Here is a 22,466-nt window from a genome sequence, read left to right on the forward strand (position 1 = left end):
TCATGCTGCCTTTCACTGGACAAAAGCTTAACCGCTGATATTACCCAGAAAACATGTTTGGGGGGATATTCTGGAGGGATACCCTGAGTGTCGCTGCTAGCGAGCTCCAGCGCAAACCCCGCTGGCAGGGTCAGAAGGCTGACTGCAGAGGGGAGGCTCGGGGCGCGGAAACTGGGGCTGATCCTGCTGCACTGGGACAGGGTGAAGGATACACAAGGACACATGGTGAAGGATAAACTAGCAAAATAAATAAAAGGTTTCTTTTATCTCACAGCATTGTTCTGGTGCTATAGCCTCCCTACACTTAGTAGCATTTACATTAGTGTAACTGAAATGAAGATGTGGTCCAGGAGAATTAGAGGACTCTGAGACCAGCTGAAAACAGGAAACACTGCTTTCCTCCACCAGATTAAGCAAGTTTCCAGTGGGGCAAGTCAGCACAAACACCCTGAAAGTGGAAACAAGTCACTGTCCAGAGAAACACAGATTTTCACAATGGCTTTAAATCAACTAAACTTTCCAGCAGCTGAGAATTTTCCCAATAACCTTGGCTGAAGCTCAGCTGACCTGTGTCAGACTGGGATCCTGACTTACAATAAGTCCTCTACAAGTGCGCAACAAGTGCCAGACCCACCTGTGCTGAGTGTGACAGGTAAGCTGCTGGGGGGATGGAGTCTGAGGTTAAGCCAATAACTCCAAACAGAAAGCAGAGATTTGGCTGCTAAAGAAAGGATGCACCGAGTTGGGCATTTAACCATCAGCCCTCTTTGGACAAGTGCACCTGGACTAGAGAAATCAGCTAATGGGGTCTGACATTTCCTTCAGGAAACATCTGCATTTAATGTGCACTCTTTGCTCAGATTTGTCTGTCAGAACATTAATCCAGCACAACAAAAAAAAATGAAAAGCCCAAGTCACCAGCTGTGGGGCTGCTGAAACCAGGCCCTTTGACTTCTTCAGGGAGTTTACTAGGTGTGTATAAGTAAACATCGATGACTACAATTCGGCAGCAGTTTAACAAACTGCTAGAATCCCTTCTGAAATGTTTATGAGGTGAAAATAAGCAAGCAACCTCTGCAAAACCAACTGGTATTTTTGAATTTATGAGGCTTCCCATCTCACAATGTCTCTTACTTTACTTTGAGATATTAATTTAAAAAATGCCTTTCTGAGCTATGCTGATATGGGAAAGCTGCTGGGATTCTAGGCAGACAACCCAGGAACCACAATAGATTGCCTCGTATTCACAGTTGAATTTTCTAATAAGGCGGTGAACACTTCCAAAATGTCACTGCACAAGTGGCCATTGGTGGAGTTATTTTAAGGCAGTGGTTCATGAAGGCGCTTAAACTTCTTGTGTCTGTTCCTGAATCGGCAGACATGCATTCCTTGAACTTTCTTAAGATCCTGCTGTGAAAAGAGACTTTAATGGCAAATACAGCTCTAAGATTACTTACTGGAAGAGAATTTTATTCCTTCATTTTCTCCTCTTTGTACTGGTGTCAATTAGAAAAAAAAAATATTGAAATTCAAGGAGTTAGTACTGAATAAAGGCACTCTGTAGCCTGAATTGAGCCAAAAAAAGCACCTTCTGCCTTACAGCAGTGGTGTTTTCCAGTGATAATCCATACTGGAATACAGGGAAACTGAAGGGAAACAACCAGCTATACCACCCCTATCTGTGAAAGCTCCTTCATCTCCTTTTCCCACACCATGTACTCAGGGACAGCTTTGAGGCTGATACGTTACAAGTGTAGCCAGGCAGATCGGTGGGTGTCATGAACAGTGTCAAGCAGTGATCTGGAAGGCATTTCCAAAGAATCTCTTCTGCTCCTTTCTTTGAGGCTCTGAAAAGCACATAACTACATTTCATAATCCCTCACCTCCTCCCTCTGGGAATCTGACTCATTTCCTTGTTTTTTGCTTCAATTTCTCTTCTCCCAGCACTTTTAAAGTTAGCCTTAATGCTCGTGGAAGTTGCCACTATGGGGAACTGATTTCCATTTCCTTACGGAAGCTGTGCAAGATCCTTCACCAACCACTTCTATGTCTTTGACAAAGATGTCCATGAAGTTCAAAATGTTTATGTTGCCTATATGTTAGCAGAAAATCCAAGAACCTCCTTTTATATACACACCTCTGGCTAAACAGATGGTCACGCTGCTTCTGACTGCACTTCTCTACGCCCAAAAGAGATAGCAATGCTGAGCAAATCAGGGCAGAAATGAGAAGAGTAGGTCCTTTGTAGCTTTGTGATTTTCAAGTGCCGTTAAAGCCACAGGTGTAATGAAAGCATTACCCACGTCCTGGAGTTTGCAAGCAGAAAACACAAGCACTGAGGCATGGAAGAAAGCACAAGGCTGAGAAATTTCTTCTCACAACTAATCCTCTCCACTTACTTCTACTGCCTATTTTTTGTATTACCTTGACACTTCAGAACCTTGTTGCTGAGTTGAGGCCCCGTTGAGTTGGATAGCTCTGAAGTTATTCCTAGTCTTTCCCAGCCATGAATAACCTGAATAAAATAAAGTTAAATCTACAAAACTCCCCAAGCTCCCTATTTGTCCAATATCCCAAGAATTTAATATGTTACATTTTAGTACTGAGCCTTGAGGTACCTGCTGTTGTATCTCAAGGCACATTGAAAATAATTTTATTTATTTTTTATCCATTACTTGGTATTTTATCCTGACTACTCCACAAAATGCATAAACGTTTTGTGACTGACTTTGTCATAAGGACTAATGGTGCTATAAACAAACAAGATCTTTAGGCTTCCTTTAATTATTGTTTTACCAACAAAAAAAATTATTTTTTTTCTTTTATATTGGGGAATAATTCTCATCTGAAGAAACAATGCCCCCTGGCATGCTTCAAAATTCCTTTTTACTCAGCCTAGGTCTGAAATGTCCCAATAAAATCTGCTGAGAGCTGACAGCTGCCTCTTAGCAACTTCTGAGAATCCCATCTTTAACAAAGATACCTACTGCCTTTACAGTTGGAAAGGTCAAAGTGAATCAGTAAAGGACCTGGGACAGACCTGACAAAGGGTCAGAGAAAAGGAGGCTCAGTTATCATCGCTCAGGCAGTGGGTGCTTTACGTTGTGGCAAGGTGGTTGGTGTGCTGCTGTACAGCTCCTCCACTTCTATCCAGGTGTTGCCACCTCTGCCTGACAATCCTGGCCAAATGCCACGAAAGCCACTGGCTCCCTTTCATGTAGAACTGTCTGGAAAAAGGAATTTCTGATCTATGAGAAATTCCAGCATTTTGAAATTTGTTTTTCTTCCAAATATAAATGAGAAGCCAAAATTCCATGGGCCCTGTGGAACGGATCTCCTGGAGAGGAACAGAGGAAGGAACAGAGAAGATTAAGAAACCGTATTTTGGGGAGGGGAAAGAAAAAAAAAAAAAAAGAAAAAGATTCCTGCTGATTTTTTTTTTTGTAAATTAACTTTGCCACTTATTAACTTCAAATCAGACCCCAGAGAAGACCCATGAAGTCTGCAGCTCACTGGGAATCTGGGAGAAAGATGCAAAAAAGAAGAAACAACTAATGATCAGTCAGAATCGATAGGCAGAGGCACATTGATAAATAGGTTATTTTCAAGTTGGTCATATATTTCAAACAACTTATATATATCCAATATTTATAGACAGCCATACTGCTCCTCAAGGGGTCCAGCGAAGCTGGAAGTTAAGTATGGTTTCCGGTTTCAGAATATATATCCCCACTGAAAAAATTTACTGAAGTATAAACAGTTGAACATTCACTTAATTGCTTTTCTTGACTAGTTCCTATTAGTTTTTAACCAGGAACATTATTTTTTACATCTAATACAACACCCTACTGACACCTGAGCAAGTCTCACTCTCAGTTTCAGTGTTTGACCTGCTATTTAATTCTTTAGCCAAAACCTGTTGATCCTTAGTATCTAATGTCAGCCCTTTAAAGTTACATAAATAAAAGGCACTTATCTGTCAGTGAAATGGAACATCTCCAGTTTCCTTAATCATTGCTGTTGAGCATCTATTGCATTCCCTTTTACATAATCTATGAAAGGTCGGGAAGTTCATAGGCATAGCAATATGCATACTCCTGACATGACTGTAACTTCTTATTTTCTACCCTATGAAGAGGCCAGAGCTGCCCAAAGAGGAGTTAAAAATTTTAACTGGAAAAAATAGGCTTTACACAGTGATCTAGAAAAGAAAGACAATAGTGAGAAGGCAGCTTGCTACTCACAGTCAGATATTCAAGGAATTAAGGAATTATTACAGAGAATTTCAGGTAAGGAGACAAGATGGAGTATATGGCCAAAGAAAGGGCAGATGAAATGCCACTAAAAGTGAATTGACGCACAGGGGAAGAAACAATTCTAAATAATTCTACTTTGCCTACATACCAAAGGGCTCTGAGCTGACTGTTTCTATTCCAAAATGAGGACCAAGAAGGGGTTTGGCAGAGGCTGACCTTCAAAATAACTGCTTCCAATGTAACAGCTTGGGATCTTCAATTGAAAATGACAGGAAATAGGCTCAAAAAAGAGAAAGGACCTCTTTTCAACCAGTGTGTATTTAAACAGTGGAACTCCTCACCAAATTATATACTAGATGCCAAAAGCTTACACAGATTCAAAAATAAAGTCACCAAAGGAAAATCCCTCAAGGACTATTAAGTGCAAAATATCGGGTCTGGTTCTAAAATCCCTCAGCCACAAATTGTTGGAGGCTGGGAGAACATTAGAAGGAAGTGTCAAATATGCTCGCAGTACTGGCCACTGTCAGAGTGAGTATCCTGAGCTAGACAGACGGCTGGTCTGACCTGGTATGACTATTCTAGCACTTTTAGATCACATTTTCCTGTTTCCTTGTTCTCCAAAAAGTGTTAAAATATTCACTGAAATGATCATAACATTTACACACACATACCATACTGTGTCCGATAGACAGAGTTGGCACAGAAAATTTCAACCCAAAGTCTTAAAGCTTAATAAATTTTTAAGCAAACTAAAATAGGTAAATGTTAAATGTTTGCAATTTAAGTAAGAGACAGAGCTATCATTCCTACCTTTAATTCAAAATAAATATATTTGGAGTTCAAGCAAACAGTACATATCAGCAATTTGGGGTAATATACAATACAGAGATTATATAACTGTCTCTGAAGTGAGCTTTGTATACTCAAGAAATTCAGAGCTAATCTTAAAGTTCAGAGAAACACAAATATGCTGAGATACAAAAACACATACATATTATGCATCCAGACATAGTGTGGTAACATCTGCAATGTTTCCCACAGTCTAAAAGGCTCTAGTGGTTTTAGAGATATTCTTTACAGTTAAAATACAGAAACTAGTAAACCTGATAATATTCATCAGTTTGGTTAGAACTTTTCATATGCACACATACACGTAATATCTTTGTTTGAGAGGTTGGCATCAATTAAATTTAATTGCTTCCCCCGTGGGCTTAAATCAAGGCTGTATACTAAACCAATATATTACTATATATAGTCTCTTTATAAGTCATTCTTGTTTAGCAGTTGCACCTTTTCCAGTCATTTAGAATAGAAGCTGACCTTGTTCTCTAGCACAACCTCTACTATGAAGGCAACAGAAGAAAGTAATTATACTTAACAGGCACCACCCTTGTTTAATGGTGTAGAAATATGCTAGTGCCAGCCCTATGCCTGGCATACCAAGAGAAGTTAAATATGCTAAACATGTGCAGCTCAACCAAACACCAGTAAAATGCTGGAGGAGAATATGATAACCATTGACAAGTACAGAAGAACTGGAAACACTAAGAATGGAAGAGCACTGTTTAGGATAATATCTAGTCATCGAACGATGCTTTAAAAGTAAACACAGGGAAAGCGATGGAAACATTTCCTAATGGAGGGATCCAATAGGTTGTAGAATTGTCACCCAAGGGAGATGGAGGAAGTCCTTTTGACTGAGTCATTTCTTTCTGGACTGGGCAAAATGTTAAGCATACTACAAGGAAAAAGTGTACTGGTGTGCAGAAAGACTACCAGGTCTACTGTTCAGAAGCTTAAGGCATTTTTATTCTCAACAGTAGCAGTTTTGTTCAAAACAAACACAAACTCATCAAAAACTTTTTTAATTGTGCTTGAAGAGATGAGTGACTTCCCTGGTATTTCCCATCTCTTTCTCAAATTTAATATATTTACATGTATTTATGACTCCTCCTTAAACTGCATTTCTTGAACAGAGGTTTCACCTTGTGTGTTCCTAGACCTGCAGTCATGTACACAGCAGTCATCTGATGCTGTGTGGCAGGAATGGATGCAGCTTTATAAGATACTTCTCTTGAGCAGGTCTTGCCAAGCATGACTAGTTTAATGTGACAGATTATGAAATGAAAGGAGAGTGGAAAGGAAGGAATAAAAAGTGCCAGGGAAAGATTAGATTCTCCACACATTTCTGCATTTATTGACCTTTTCTTCTTCGATATACCATTAGTTACCCAGATTAACAGCTTGAGATGGCAGGCAAGCTGCCAGGTGCACTATTTAGGTCAGTAATGATGCAATGAACTCTATTGGAAAATGATTTCATTAAATGAAAGTATGTGACTTGACATTTGACATAGCAAATATCTAACTGACATTTGTAATTGCTTCTTTGTAAATATTGAGATCTTTTTAGTAACTTCATCGGGATCTAAAAATGAAAACATCTTTGAGAAAACTGCATACAGGCTACCAACAGCCAGTACTCACATCCACGCTGCAAGTCATTACATGTGAGTGCAGTTCGGCACCAGTGTACATAAATCTATAGATCAATCTGCAGAGAAGCAATGTTTCACCTTGAAGTTTCATGAAGGCTCACTTGGATGGTTTTCTTTCAGCAACCTGTACAGCAAGATTTTAGTCATAAATTTGACTTAATTTGCAATTTATTAATTAATAAAATACCACCTCTTGGATTTGATCCAAAGAGAAAGTAGAGAACCTAGCTACGGGTGGCAAGCAGAAACACTGTTCAGTCACACAGGACACCAGGCTAAGCGAAGCTCTGCTTTGGGTTCTGATCAGTTCATAAATAGTATGAGCTGATATGATTGTTGACAATAGAGAGAGTAAGATTTGAAAACCTTCAGGTGTATGTTTCTGAAGGCAAAGGCTATATTATTACTTTAAGTAATGGAGCAATGAGGGTTTGTATCTTTTTTTTTTTTAGGTCCAAACCCAGGCTCTCACTGTGCGTTCACTTGAATCATTACAATATTTGAAGTGGTTGAAGTCCAGTGATATACAAGCACTCCACTGGGGTAAGAGTTTGATCATAGTTCAACCATAGCATGCTGGAGCCACCAAAACATTTATCTTTTTAAAACACTTCCAAGCTACAACAGTTGTCTTCCAAGAAACTCCTCTTGCTACCTGGTAATACTCTACAAACACGAGCACTTGGAGGAAAATAATTGTCATGCCTGTTCATGACATAAATCCAGCATGCAGTGATGTGCCCTTAGTGTAAACAGGGAATAACATCATGAGAATCAAAGTAGGCTGGCCTGGTTTATCTCCCTTCTGTCAGCTAGACACAAAGACTTTGGCAGGCTCAAAATCCAGCCTGGTCTGCGATACCACAGGAACAGGGACTCATCCCCAGAGAAAGCAGGTTGTGGAAGGCTTCCCCTCAGTAGAAGAATGCAGAAGCATCCTCTGCACCAGCCACACCTGCCTGTGGAAGGGATTACTTGTTGGTGTCTTCTAGACTCTAGCAAGAAGGTTGCAAGTGTCACTTGTGATCTTCAAACAGTTAAATGCAATGAACAGCCATTAGCTGTGCACTTAAGTTTGTTGAATTTTAATCTCTGCAGCTGTGTAATGTGGCCTGTCATCTCTTTTAGCACAGCAAGAAGAGCACAGTCTAAATTCTAGGACTCTTGTTGCTGATGACAGTTCCGTGCAGCTCTTGTTTTCCTCACACTGCAAGACCTGGCTGGCTTTGGCACATCCTGCCTAACTGCTGCTGAGTGATGAGGAAATATTTGCCTTGAGCCGGAGCACTAAACACCTCCTTTGTGGTTAGGAGAGTTGCAGCTTTCTCCACCGTGAGGTGGTGATTAGATTGAACCGTTACCTCTATTTTCCACCTTTGCTACAGTAATTGCTTTCCCTTGTGCCCCTCACTGGACAAACGAGCTAAGGAAATATTCTAGGAACAGCAAGGGCTTTTGAATACTGCGTAACACAAGCATTCTGGCTTTTGGAAAAGGAGTTGGCTCTGCATATGTGTGAGCACAAGTCTGCTATTCTACCCCGAGGCAAGAAATTAATTGCTATGACTGTACCCCCTCTTCGCCATGAATACAGCTGTCAAGCCTTAGCCCATGGCTACCACATAGGGTCAACATATGATTCTGGGCTTTTTAATGTCCTATACTTTAAACTAATGCTCCTGTAATTCATAGTACTATTACCTGAAGGGCAGAATAGATCCCTCTTCCTCCACTAAAGGGCAATGGGCAGTGCAGATTTAACTTTCCTGTGGAGAAATATTGGTTGCATGACAGATGTAGAAGAAGAGAAAGGTGCTCATTAGAAGCTAAGCTCTGTTCTACCCCTGTGGCAAGAGAATTAAGATGGTTCATTGCACCTGTTTGTCAGTCTTTGTTTGTCCATGGCCATGTGCACCTTGGGAAAGCCTTAATACCTGAAGTGATGTACCATCAAGATAGGAAGCCCCATGTAATCAGGTTTGTGGGAACTCATGAAATCCAAGGAAGCTGGACCATGAAATATTTTATTATCCCTAGTTTCTGAGCCTCAGAGAATTTCTGCACCCAGGCTAAGATGGCCTGCAGTTTTAAGCAAAACACAGGATTAGATTGGCATTCACTGTGGTCCCAATCACAGGTCACAGTCCTGACTGGGTAATGAGAACAAAAAGACCCTCTCTCCTGTCCCACAGCCTCACAGCCTTACAGTCTGTTAAACCTTCCTCCATCGCAGACTAAGCTGAGCTGTGTCACATTCCTGCAGCCTCAGGCTTGGAGTGCATTGGGCAGACAGCATGTGGGGAATGTGTTCAATCATGGAAGGCAAACGCACGTCTGGGTGCCTGTGCATACAGACAGACAATAACATGTACAGGATGTGAGTGTTACATTACAGACATAGTCCATGTAGCAGAAAGCAACTAGAAAGCCAGGGAAGCGCCTGAAGCTGGCATGCTGGCTGCCACCTAACTCGGGAGTGGCGAAGGTATTACTTACATTGCCTGGTTTACTAGAGCCTTTGTCTTGCCAGTTCCAGGACTGGTTCCAGGCTGAAAAGATGATGTGGTGACTTGCCTTTTCTAAAGGGACAGCATTTCCCTGATGATGATGAAGGAGTCAAGGCCCTGAAGGAAGGTAGGAAACATTACATTCTCTTTCTTTAGGGACAGAAGCAGCCAGTCTGCATAACTCATCTGGATCCAGAAGACACAGCATGGCATTCAAGTTTGGAGTTCTTCTCACTGCAGCACCCACAAAACAGAGGAACTGAGCTTCACTTATCTTTTTATGCTACCACGTGTGCCTTCCAAAGAATAACCCTCTTGCCATACTAGTGTTACAGATGGAAAAGACTTCTGATATGAGGTTCCTGCTCCTACTCCAAATGCCACACAACTTCAGATTTGCTCAGATCTTCAGCCAACGTGAATCAGCTACTGAAGCCTGACTCATCAACACTGGATCTTCTACCTTCACAGAAGAAAGCTGATACTTAATCCATAATAATGCCAGCAGCAGAAAAACACGTACTTCTTTATATTTTTAAATAATTTGTGTAACTTTGTTCAAGTGAGTTACTACATCTCTCAGCTGGCACAAATCCATCAAGTATGGCACTCCCTCATTGATGCACTCCACAGTGTTTTACTGAAGTGATGTTATACAAGAAATACTATAATCTCAGGATAATATGGATTTGATACAAAAGTAAAGTCTGAGAGAATTAATCCAAGAATGAAGGAATGCCTAAAAGGAACTAAAGGGAAAATGTAAATTGGAAGTTATAGTTATAATCTGCTGTGGCAGGCAAATATCCCTATCATTGAAAAAGCTCACAGGATTTTTAGTAGCCTAATAATATTGATACCTTCCTCAAAGATAATGGGAAAGAAAAGCAAATTCCAAATTTTGGAAATAATGCCAAGTTTTCTGCAACAATTTAAAATACACTTTCCCTTCCTCTGTGAAAAGAAACTTAATTATTTTCACATAATTAGCTTTAAGATTTGAAAATTTTAACCCAGCTTTTACTGTATTTAATTTTCATACACCACTCAAAGAAAAAACCAAACTAAACAAAACAGGCTATGTCTATGGAAACCTCACTGCAACACCTGCTTGGATGTCAATAAGAAACTGCTTGTAAATTACTTAAGGTGGAAAAAACTTCTGAAGAATTAATAGAGTCCTAGAGCATCAGATCGTTAGATTCCAAGTTAACCTCCATGTGTGTTTACATTTTGCCAAGTCAGCATCCATTAACTTGTGTTAGACTAAAGCAGAGGCATCCACTTTGAATATGTACACACGAACAGAGATAATCCAGCACTTCCCTTGCTAGGAAACCAAGGAAGTGATAAGAAAACTACTTTGTGCAGCTGCAATATCAATCTCACATAAGAGTGGATTATTAATGCGATTTACATGACTTGCACATTGCCTCTTTATAACCAGGCGGCAAGAAAGAGCTCATTTTCCAGCAACCCGCAGTGGAAGACAGAAGTTTTAGTTTCTGGTTTTCAGCATTCCTTCCTTCTGTATGAGGAGTCTGACCCAAAGACCTAACCAAGAAAGGATTTGCTCTGGATTCTCCATGCCTTTGCATGGCCCATGGATGGAAAAACCTTCATCTCAATTAATATTTGCTCTCTAGTCTAAGTTTGTCTACGTTCTGAGGGCAGCCCACTCCAGGTGGACACTGGAGTCCACATAGTGCATCACTGGTAATGAGCAACATTTCCAGGGAGGAGGGGGAAATGGGGGGGAGGCAGGCAACAAATCCACACTGGAAAATTCTCACCCTTTTCTGAAGCAGTTGGGAAAAGAAAGCAGCAGACAGCACATAACATTTCCAGAGGGAGTTAATATAGTCAGAAGGTGGTATAAACTGTCCTAGGACTTGACCAACAAAATCTGATAGCTGCCTGTTCATTTGGAGAAAGAGAGTTACTGGCAGGTGTAGATGGCAGAAATTGGAGAGATGCTACAAAGCAGAGAAACAGGGGACTTGCATTTCAAGGTTAGGCAGAGACAGTGGTTAATAGACATGGTGCCACTGTCCATAACTTTGTTAGCCTCTACCTCTATTTGGTGTCTCTGTCCCAGGCTGAAGGGTCTCAGTCTGTCCCATCAGCCATCATAAAGGAACCATTCTGCTCATCTGGTCATCTTCATTACTTTTCTCTAAAGTTTAGAATGGCTGTGAGCAGGACCCATGCACACTGAACTCTGGAGTGGCAGGAGTGCCTGCAGCAGGCCATTGAAGAATGACACAAGTGCTTTACTGCTTCGCATTGCTGCTAGGCATGTGGGAAGAGTCTGTCGGAAAGGTGGCACCCACAAGTATGCACTGTGAATGCAATGGAGACACAATAAAGACTTCCAGCACAGAGACAGGTGGAGTGCACTATGTCACACGGTAGCTGAGTTATGTGTACAGTGCCTCAAATGCCTTTGGACATCTTCAGAGTAGGAATATCTCCTTACTAAAAGAGCTGCAGCATGTTTCTACAATGGAGATGGATACATAAAAACCTTCTTCAATCATCAAAGCATTCTGTTAAATGACAGTGGGGAAGCTCCAAACATAGATAACATCAGGATTCCTTTCTAGGCATAGTTCAGGTTTGTTTAAGATTGTTTTTGTCTGGGTAACATAAACTTTCAAGAAGAGCTGCCAGAGCTGTAAAGAGAAGACATAACTTACAGTACCAGAGGAGTACCATTCTCTGTGTTGCCTTCATGAAGCTCAAAGACCATGATTTTATTAGAACACTGCTGTTGCAAGACCGCAGAGTAATATGCTGACATTTTTAGCTTCATTCAGTATGTATTTTTAAAGCTACATTTATATTCCATCATAAACTGACAGGGGACAGAAGAAGTCACTATTGCCACCATGACTGTGCTCGAACTTAAAACGGAAAAGGCTCTACTCTGTGGAGTGCTGCAAAAGCCCCTTTTTCCAAGTCAGGGCTTACACAGAGGTTTGCAGCAGAGCCTGTCTCTCTAATTTCTGACCACTCCCTCTTAATTAGAATACAAAGCCAGTAGGGCTTCTAGAAGCTTCAGCTTCTTTCCTTTCTCCAATTACAGGGTCTAGTGAATTCCCTAGTTACAGAGAGGCAACACGCAACATTACAGACTGCAGTGCAGGGAGAAACCCAGCGCTCGTTTCAGATGCCTTGTCACAAAAGGAAGCTCCTGCAGTATTTCATAAGGATACTCAGTCTCTCTCTATTGGCCTTGTATAGCAGTTCTCCTGCCCTGGGAGTACTTCAGCTCTATTTTCTTTGCTCTGTCTACAGCTGCCAGGGCAGTCTGGTGGTGTGGTACCCAATGGGAGCTCACATGGACAGAATAGGAAGAAAGAACAGAAAAAAATGTTTGTTAGAAATGAGATGGTACAGAAGTGAGAAGACTGTATTTTTGGTACTAGACAGCCACAGAGATGTCTTTTTTCTTTGCTGCGTATTTCAGAGTGCCACTACATGCTACCTCACAGATGGATTTCAAGGCACATATTCTTAAAGAAATTATTTATTCCCTGCATTAAAAGCCTGAGGACTAAGCCAGGAATCAAACTCACTCTACTAAGCTCTCTACAGACACGTAATAAAAACTTGGTTGATGCCCAAAGCAGTCTGCACTGTTGCACACACTCACTTTGGGATACTACAGAGTTCAGGCTGGTATGAATCCTGCCTTCCTTTGTGTAGAGTCAAGTGTGTACATGATCTCGTTGTTCAGTAACTGTCTTCTGGTTGTGCAACTGTGCGATGGGATCTTGGCTGACAAGTAGGGTGCTGGGAGAATACAGCAACTCAAGTACAACAATAAATACATATTAGATGCTCAAGCCACTGTATGTGCATAGAATAAAAAAAAAAGACAAAAAAAACAAAAAACCACCCCAAAATTAATCATCTTGCAAGGTTTCCTATGCCTAATTGCTTATTTATTTATCCTGGAATGATAAAGTAGATGTTCCTAATTGAGACAAAAAAGCAATATAAAATGCAATATCATGGCTACTTTCATCGTACATAGAAAGGAACAGCAACACAAACTTAGAAGACGGCTGAGACCAGATATGAGTACTATATCTAAAGAAAGCAGAGATGTTCTCAGGATTGCTGTCATCTGTATTAATATTTTCTGACATTTGTATTTCACACCCCCTAACAATTTCAGCCAGAGAACAAGATTGCACTGAAAAATGTGGACACAGAGCTACCAAAGAAAGATAGACCCTGAACACCAAACTTACCCTCTTTACAGTGTACTTATTGCTGCTAATTACTTCCTCACTTTACCTGCCAAATGAGTCAAATAACCATACTGTCCATCATAAAGCCAAAAAGATTACAAGATAAACGCTTTAAAAAATGTATACAACCCATAACATAAGCCTGGAAAAGGAAGAAACTTCACAAGGGACAAAAGAACCATACAGCAGATACGTGTCCTAACAGAAGAACAGATTTGTCACACAAATAAATGTAGTGTGTTCCAAAAAAAACCCAATCTAATAGTTCTTAAAAGAGCAATATCCTCTTCATGGCTCACTGGTACTCACTGAGGAATTCAGGAAAACATTCTAACAAGACACGCTTTGGCTGATAATATCATTGGGTTGCTGGGATTTGATTTGATGTTTTCATTCTTTTTTCTTTTTGGTTTCTTGTTGTTTTGATTTGTGAGAATGAACACTTGTGTCAAAAACAGGATCTTGGTTACTGAGGAATCTGTTTATTTCGGGCCCTTTTTCCTAACTTGGTATCAGTTGGAACCGCGCACTGTTCTTGGTATTTTAAGGGCCTAATTTTAGGCCCCAGTTTTTCAGATGTTGGCCAGAAGCCCCACTCGGTGTCTCTACACAGAACAAATGTATTGGAAGAGTTGTTTTTATCTCTGGTGAGAATGCAGAGTTTCTGAAGACATACCATTGAGTTCAATAGCTCTAGGTCTGGGCTCAATGCTTGTAATACCAGTTAGTCTGACCATCTGTGGAAGACGTGAAATAGACATTTGATCATGGATTCATTTCACTTCAGGCTCTTGTTAAGTGAAGAGCTGCCTCTGGTTACCCACAATAAATCTAGTGTCCGTGGCTGCACAAGCTGAGACAAACCAATTCCCTTGCCAATTCTCTGGGTTCTTTTCCCTCTCACCAGAACATCCCAACATTTCACAAGCTGAAAGATCTGGTGGGGCAAGTTGTGAGTCTCTTGCCACTTTCCCCATGCACTAGTAGCACTCACTGGGAAGGGTTAGGCTTGGATTGTGTCTGCCACACAGAAGCTGAGAGCTGATGACAAGCATAATAGCCTCTTAACTTCGGGGCATACGTATGCTAAAAATGTGATTATACTAAAGCAGGAAGAACAGATACATTTGGAGTGCAACTGTATTTTAACTAATTTACCTGCTGCAATTTTCCTCTGTTATTGCAACAATTGTGGCTTTGAGACATCATCTGTCAGGTGCTTCTATGCCACAACTACCTTTCCCCACCACCCCCGAGCCACCCCGCAAACAAGAGCTATGGGCACCACTCATAACTAACAAGTGTTAAGAAGGAAAGCTGAAGGCCCCTCATATAACCAGAGAAAGGGTGGTAGAGAGGGTTATTTGCACAGAATTCAGCTTGGGTTTTCAAACCAGTATTTATAGGTTTGGAAAGAGCCAAGAACAAAAACTTTGAAATAGTTATTAGGGGTTTTATGGAAACTGGATGAACGGATGGCTTCAATGGGAAGCCAAATAAATACAAAAAAAGATAATTTAAGCCTGGCAGGAGACCTTTGGATCTTGAAATAATAAAGCTAAAAAAAAAATAAGAAAATAAATCTTTTGAAAAGTGGCATAAAGAATCTGAAGTCCAGAACAAACCCTTTTATCTCAACAGTAGAGATGTTGTGCTTAAATTAAGGGACAACAATTGCTACTGTACTGCCCTTTTATTAATTATTATTAACATAAACTATGCTGTCCTATGCATTGCACTCTAACCACAGCAATACAGTCAGATAAACCATCCAATAAGCACAAAGATGGCATTTGAGAGAAAAGCTGAAATCATCATAAAATAACACCAAGTTATATCCACCAAGTGGCTTCTCCCACTTTGCTTTATCTAGTAAGTCATGCATATGCATTTAAGTCCTTAGATGGTCACAACGGTGCCTGTGCTAACCACAGTAATATCCCCACAGTGGTGACCCTACGTTACTTGGAGCGGTGTCTGCCGAGCTTCTGTAGCTGGACACCTCTCAAAACCAACCCACAATCTATGATCTGTGGGGTGGAAATGGAAAACTCCTCGTTTCTCATCCTTTTCTAGAAAATCAGGCACCGATTTGAAGGAGCGATCATGGCTTCTTTGTACCTGAACACCTATGGTTTAAATGATGCCATAGTCTTTTTGTAGACATAAATGTCAGGAATGAGCAGAGAACACCGAACTCAGGAACAGAGACGATAATCCTTATGATACAAATAGGTTTTATGCCAGCAAAAGTGCACCCCTAGTGGAGCTTCAAAAGCCTCTTACAAAAATAACAGTAAATGTAAGGTGAGTTTTATTAATTTAGTTAACTCAGTAAATAGATGAGACATCCACAGTCTATTATGCACTGATAAATGGGGGAAACAGAGGCAGAAAGCAGTGAAGAAATCAGCCAAACAGTGGGAACAGCAGGGATCAACCCAGAACTTCTGACTCATGTGCTTGTGCTCATTTGGCTAATGCTTCTTTGATGTAAGCCAAATCCTGGTTCTGGTCTCATTGAAGCCAATGGTAAAACTTCCATATATGTGAGCAGAGCAAAGATTTGAGACTTCAGTCTGTCATCTGCACTTTATAGGTTTGTGCCTTTATAGATGGGGCAGATATTTCATTCTGCTCTGTGGTTCAGCCAGCTGGATAGTGTTATATATATTTAGGGCACAATGAGAAAAATAAATAGCAATTAAAAAACAAAAAAAAAAAACCCTTTCTTCCATATGGAAGATTTTAGTATTTTTAATAGTAAAACTACTCTTCTTCATTTATGGCACTTCCACAGAGAGATCAGTTGCTTGTAACTGTGACCAGCAACAACAGCTGAACTCATTCTACCAGGAATCTGCTATGCCATGGCAGCTCCCCATGGTCACTGGAGACAACAGCTCATGCCCATATGTACCACGCACAAAAGACACTGCTATGCTCAGTTCTCTCTTGTGTAATCTTCCCGCTGACAGATGCTGCTGGACCCTGTCAGCCCACAGCAAATAAGCAGGGCTCAGGTCAGGATGCAAAGTGAGGTTTTCAGCAGTAAGACGACTGCCAAAGGAGGCAGATTAAGGACCTGTTCTCCTTACTCTCACGTGATGCTGAAGTGAGCATCAGAAGGGAAATAATGTCTTTGTCTGAAACACAAAACTCTACTTTTGACCTTCTGGTAGGATGCTGACCGACTACCAGTCTGTATGCTAGAGTTCCCAGTGTGCATCTTCACTGCCTGTTCCATGACCCGTTCTGAGGTCAATCCAGATGTCACATGCCATCACAATGTAATATCTAAGATGACGGTCTCTGAGGTATACTTCACTGGAGCAGGAAGCACAGCCTGTCTGCAGGAAGAGTGACAGCTGCTCACTCTCCTCCCTGCCTTTTGACATTTGAGGATTGCTCCCAGAGAACGAGGCTGCAGCTTTTGCCATCTCCCCTCCAAGGAGCAGAGAAATGGGGAACTCGGACTCAAGCTCTATTCCCTGAGACCTAGCCTTACTTAGGGTTTTGTCAACCACTGCACGCTTGTAAGGCTCTCTTAAAACTATTAGCAGGTGACAACCAACACCATTATCCTTGAAAACAAAGCAGCGCAAAAGTTTTAAAGCTCATACAAGCAAAAGATGAAAGTACTGAAGATCTGGTTGCATCCATACATTGCCTGCAGCAGAGGAAAGAAAGAGGAACCACATATTTCTTAAAGCTTGCTTCACCAGTCTTCTCATGAGTAAGTCTTCATCCAGTGATAAGAAAGTAATTGTTCAAAATCTGGGAGAAAACTATCATAAATTATACATATTAAGAAAATTAAACTGTCTTAGCTGATACTTCTTAATTAGCTAGTCAGGTACACTGAATATACATCAGCCAGTATCTACCTTAGTTGAATTAATTCAAAAGAATTAGCTATATCTGCTCTACTCTCAAGTACCTTTCTAAAGAATCTGAGAGATGACCGCTGAACTAGATATATTCTTCCTGAATAGGGTGTGCAAAAGTGGGCTGGCAAGCCGCTGCTAAGGATTTGAATGCTTTGTTTGAAATGCTAGAAATGCCTCAAAGGAATCCTCTTCCTGACATGGGAGAGAGGAGAAAGGCATTTTTGTCCTGTATCATTTTAATTTCTGCATACTTATCAGCACCATGCTAAACTCTAATTAGCTAAAGTTATAGTATAGTAGATCAGCCTTCAATTCAACAACTTTGGAGTCGTCCTTCTTGAAGTAAATACAACAATCACAACAGCATCATATTTCACTGCGTTGGGCAGTCCTGTATCTCCCAAAGAGAAGGGATGCATTGCTAGGACAGTCCATTCTAGGCACCTCACAAAAGTGAGGGCAAATTCAGTGTAACTGCTTGTCTCAACCAATCTGGAAAGAAGTGGGAGGCAGGGGCAAGACTGCTTTGTCTATGACAGATCCCAACAGAACTGAGAGAGAACAGATCCTTACTGCAGCTGTGACTCAGTCACCAACAGATCAGAGCAATGATTCCATTGTACATGCTCTCTCCTGTTCTCATAGGTGAGGCTCCGGTAAGCACACCACCTAGGTTTGGTCCTGAAATTAAGATACATACACATACAACCCTCCTCATTACCTCTCTGCTCCTACATATAGGAGATTTGAGGCAACAGCAAACAGCTTCACTTGAGTTAAACTGACTGCTTCATGACATGAAGCTGAATGTAGTCCATATTTTATTCAACTCTTCAAAGGAGCCACAGGCTTTGTTCTAGAGCACTGCGGGTCAGCAAAGTAGAGCTGGCACAAGGCAAAGGGGTGGACTTGTCACCTCAACTATTCTCCCACAAAAAGCACCATTTCATCCCAGCAGTTCCCAGAATCTCAGAGCGAGGAGATCTAGGTGATGATACCCTTCCCTCTCCCCTAGGGTAGATGGCTTCAGTCATTGAATAGTTTAATCTCAAACAAAACATAGTACATATATGCAAACACACTCACACAACACTATCCTCAAAATACTCCCAAACCCAAAAGACATTGAGATTTTCTTTAATTATTGTATTTTTAAACCCTTGATTTTCTTGTGGTGGGGGCCTCAGAACCATTGGAGACCTTGGGGGGTGGAGAGGTGCCAAAGACAATTGTGGCCTGGGAATATTCGCCAGCTGGACTACGAAATTTATTTTTCGTTCTGAATTGTTTTTTTCTGTTCTCCTTGCAGATCCTGCTTTTTGGCTCACTAGGATCTGCAAACGCCCAGCCTTACGAAGTGCAGACCTGGACTGTGCTAAGGTTTCTGTCCCTGAAACTTAGAGTGCTAACGCAACAGTGAGCAGCAATTTGATATAGCAGGAAGCCTGTCTTTTCACGAACTGCACTCACTAGCCACAATTCTTACTGAACTCTGAAGGCCTAATTTTGCTCCTGTTTACATCCATTCAGCCTTAACAGCTACTGTTGATTTATATAAGCAATATGGTTTGGAATCTGGAATTCATTTCCTATTCTAAAGAAAAAAAAGAAAAACACATACTTTGAATCCAGCTATCTTGCAGGCTGAAATTCTGTTCTGCATTTTTTCCTTTCAATGCCACAGCCTTCTCTGTTCTTTCTGCCTAATTCCAATTTTCAGATGAACTGCTGAGATGCTGAAATTCAAACTACACGAATACTCAGCATAAAAAAAAAAAAAAAATCACAAAGACTGCTGGTTCAATACTGTCTTACCTATTCTCCATACATGAAAGCAAAATCTCTAGTTGCCTGACAGAGTGAATAACATCTTGCAAGTGCGACTGGAATTCTGCCCCAAAGCAGGTAAGTGCTGCAGGAGCTGGTCCCCAAGGCTTCTTCCCATCATGGAGACGTGCAAGAGGGTTTTGAACTCAACCCCCAGCTGAAGTGCCAGCACAAAGCACCAGGAATTATCCTTTGCAAACAGCTGAGAATACAGGCTGTGACATAAAAGCTGCTGATCTGCTCCATGTGGCAAAGAGGCAGCACTATCTACCAGCTGCACACAGAAAGGGGATTTGGGAGAGTATTTTAGATCACACAAAGCCTTCATTATGCAGAAGGGTAGAGAACAAAACTCTTCTATGTAATAATGGTGAGACACCTTCAGCAACAGAGGCCTGAGAGGAACAGCTAAAGCCGGAGGAAGAGATTACAGATGCTAATAGGTATTAATCGCACAAAGGTCTGGGAGAAACTAAGGCCGAAGGAGATGACCTCCTAAATGGAATATCATTAAAAAGGGACTGAAAGGAAGCACTGGACTGACTGAAAAGTCCCGTATCCTGCAACTCTTGCAAAAGACTCTCTGTGGCCACTTTGTAAACAGTTACCTTCCACGTCCTTTTTTAAGACTTTCATCTTTTTCTCATGAGTCAGCTCCTGCAGTACCCAAAGCAAAATAGATCCACAGTTCAGATAAGAGAGCTCTTGTCCTATATGCTGGTTTTATCTTTAGTAACCAGAGCTGGCCAGAGAGCTAAAAACCAGAGGAATTTTAACAGTCGTGTTAGAGGGCCGGAAGGCAAAGACTTACTATAAGACAAAGCCTAGATGAACATCAAATAGCACAGTATAGGCATCTTTCCCCCACCCCAAGCAGTCCCCAGTGACTTTTTAGAGCTTGATTTCTAAATACAACACCATATGCAAGAGACTTGGAACTTGCATTCTTCTTTGTCTTATTTATTATCCAAATAGTTGTGTTCTTTTGTAAGCCTTATCAACAGTGCCCCAATTTCACAATGCTTCAGTCAGTCCTTTCAGAAAGAAGGAAAATCCTCTATTATCTGGTTATGCCACTAACATCAAATCAGGAATAACTTGCATGAACAAAAGCAGAAGCATGCTATGTATGTGCTTGTCCAAATTATTTGGCAAACAAGTACACTAGGAGAGAACAGATAGATGAGGGATAATAGAGAAGTTATTTCCTCATGAATGTTATTCTTAATAAATAACTTGACTCACTTTGCTAAGAATGATTTGACAGAAACATGGTATTTAAACTGTTTAAAACTTTTAATTTTTAGTTGCTTCTCATACACAGCTTTCTGTCAGAATTCAATTTGCCTTACTGGATTAGGGGACCAGAATTACACCCAAGCACTGCACTATAAAGCAGCAAATTTCCCATTTGCTCACTGTTCTTCTTGTTCCTCTTGTGCCTCCTCTTTGTTTTAGAGTTCTTCAAGGGTATATAACATATTTCTGTCCACTCCAAAATCCTAAATTGCAAAGATAGGGTGAGATACAAAACACCCCACACAGGTGATCAGGACATAAAAACCCACAGTTGTCAGCCTCCTACCACTGAACATGAGAACTAAACTCAAAAGCAGGCACCTTTTCATTTCTTCATTTTCCCCCACTCTATACAGCTTCAACGTGCACAGCTTGATTTACGGAAGTTTGTAGCCCATCCATCTGGGCCACATAACTATGGATGACTCCAGTACAGGATTAAATACTTTAGCAAGAATCATGGGCTTTGCACTGCGCACCTAATGGCAAAGCGAGGCTTAAGCACATGAGCAGGATTTGAACGTGCAGCCAGCACACCCCACGTACTGCCACTGCTTAGAAAGCAGACTTCCCTAACGTTTTCTGGGTCTTTTTCTTTGCCTCCCCTTGAAATCTGTTGTCAGAGGAAGGGAGTTCAGAGCTTCTCTCTACCAACGGGTCAGTTTCACTCTGTTACATTAATGGGAATTGCAGGTGCACATCAGCACAAATGTTAATTTCTTCAAACAGCAGAGAAAAGGATACATGCACTCAGGGAGGAAGAATATACATCCATTTGTGCAATCTTAGCTTTCAAGGGGAAATGTGCAGTGGAAAAAGAAGTAATGATAGGGAAATTAAATTAAAATGCAGGGGGAAAAAAGAGTATTAGTAACAGAAGGGAACGTTTACCTGTAGTGTTGGCCAAAATGCTTTCAAGGTGCCCAGTGAGAATACACAGGTGTACAGGAAGCCCCTCAGGCTATCCAGATACGATGCTGACTCAGAGAGTTCTGGGGAAATTGTCCTGTTTCTACGGTCTAACTCAGCAGCTCAGTCCAGCTCTGACCTTGGTGGCTCTCTTGTCCCTTGTTTCTCTGGGCTGGCAGGATCTCCTCACAGAACCTGGCCGAACAGCCCTTTAGGCATTCCTGCAGTATCTCTCAGCTCTCCTGCCAAATGATCTGGGACATGTTCAAAGGCACTGCAAGTGAAGAGGGGGCAGTACTCTGAACAACATGACATGAGTGTGTTCTGGTAAGATTTTCCTAGGTACCATGTGATGAAGAACATGGGAGGTTGTTCTCACTTACAGTGCAAGCTCTTTGCTCAGGCCTACAGAACTGACCTCTCTGAGCCCAAACAGATCTCCACCAGCCTCAAAGAGGGTAGTGCCTCTCTACAGACACTCATCCCCAGAGCAGATTGGCTAAGAACTGCACATCTTCTGGTTTTGTTCTCATATTCTCATGCTTCTCACTTCATCCAGGCTCACTTCCTACTTTGGTCGAGGTAAGGATATTTATCATAGCATGACAGAGAACATAAGATGGAGACACTCAACCTGGACAATGCTGTTTGCACTAAAAGATTTATTAATCATCAATTATTTATGCCACAGGAATCTTAAACATGCTTCCACTCCTCCCACCCCTGTAGTGATGCTGTTCTATGCCCTCTCAGAGTCTTACTTTTACCTCAGCTCTGGCCCAGTCACTGTTCCTCAAGCTCTTCACCACAGGGTCAGTCTTCTCACCTAGCCCGCTCTGCCCTGTTCTCCATTCTGTGTAGTCAGTCTCTCAAAAAGATGGACTATATCCCATGGAAGGAGCTAATCACTGTCGTCCCAAGCTCAGTCACTTTTATTGTCCACCCTCGTCTCTGTTGATCAGAACTATCTTTGCCACCACTCATTCATATCAGAGAGAAAAATGCTCCAGCATGC

General features: G+C 41.3%; 1 protein-coding gene across 3 annotated transcripts in view; it reads right to left on the reverse strand.

Annotated features, from left to right (window-relative positions):
* The window catches only part of OSTN (osteocrin), a 49,312-nt gene extending 27,684 nt beyond the window's left edge, over positions 1 to 21,628 (reverse strand). For 2 of the 3 annotated variants that reach the window (XM_054075020.1, XM_054075024.1), the window contains exon 1: positions 21,434 to 21,627. The gene's annotated coding sequence lies outside the window, so the exon portion shown is untranslated. Of the gene's footprint in view, positions 1 to 9,253; positions 9,382 to 21,433 lie in introns of all 3 variants that reach the window. The other variant, XM_054075022.1, reaches the window with a different exon arrangement.
* Between the last annotated feature and the right edge of the window lie 838 nt (positions 21,629 to 22,466).

Source organism: Cuculus canorus, chromosome 9 (genome assembly GCF_017976375.1).
Source record: "Cuculus canorus isolate bCucCan1 chromosome 9, bCucCan1.pri, whole genome shotgun sequence".
In the NCBI taxonomy this organism is placed as follows: domain Eukaryota; kingdom Metazoa; phylum Chordata; class Aves; order Cuculiformes; family Cuculidae; genus Cuculus; species Cuculus canorus.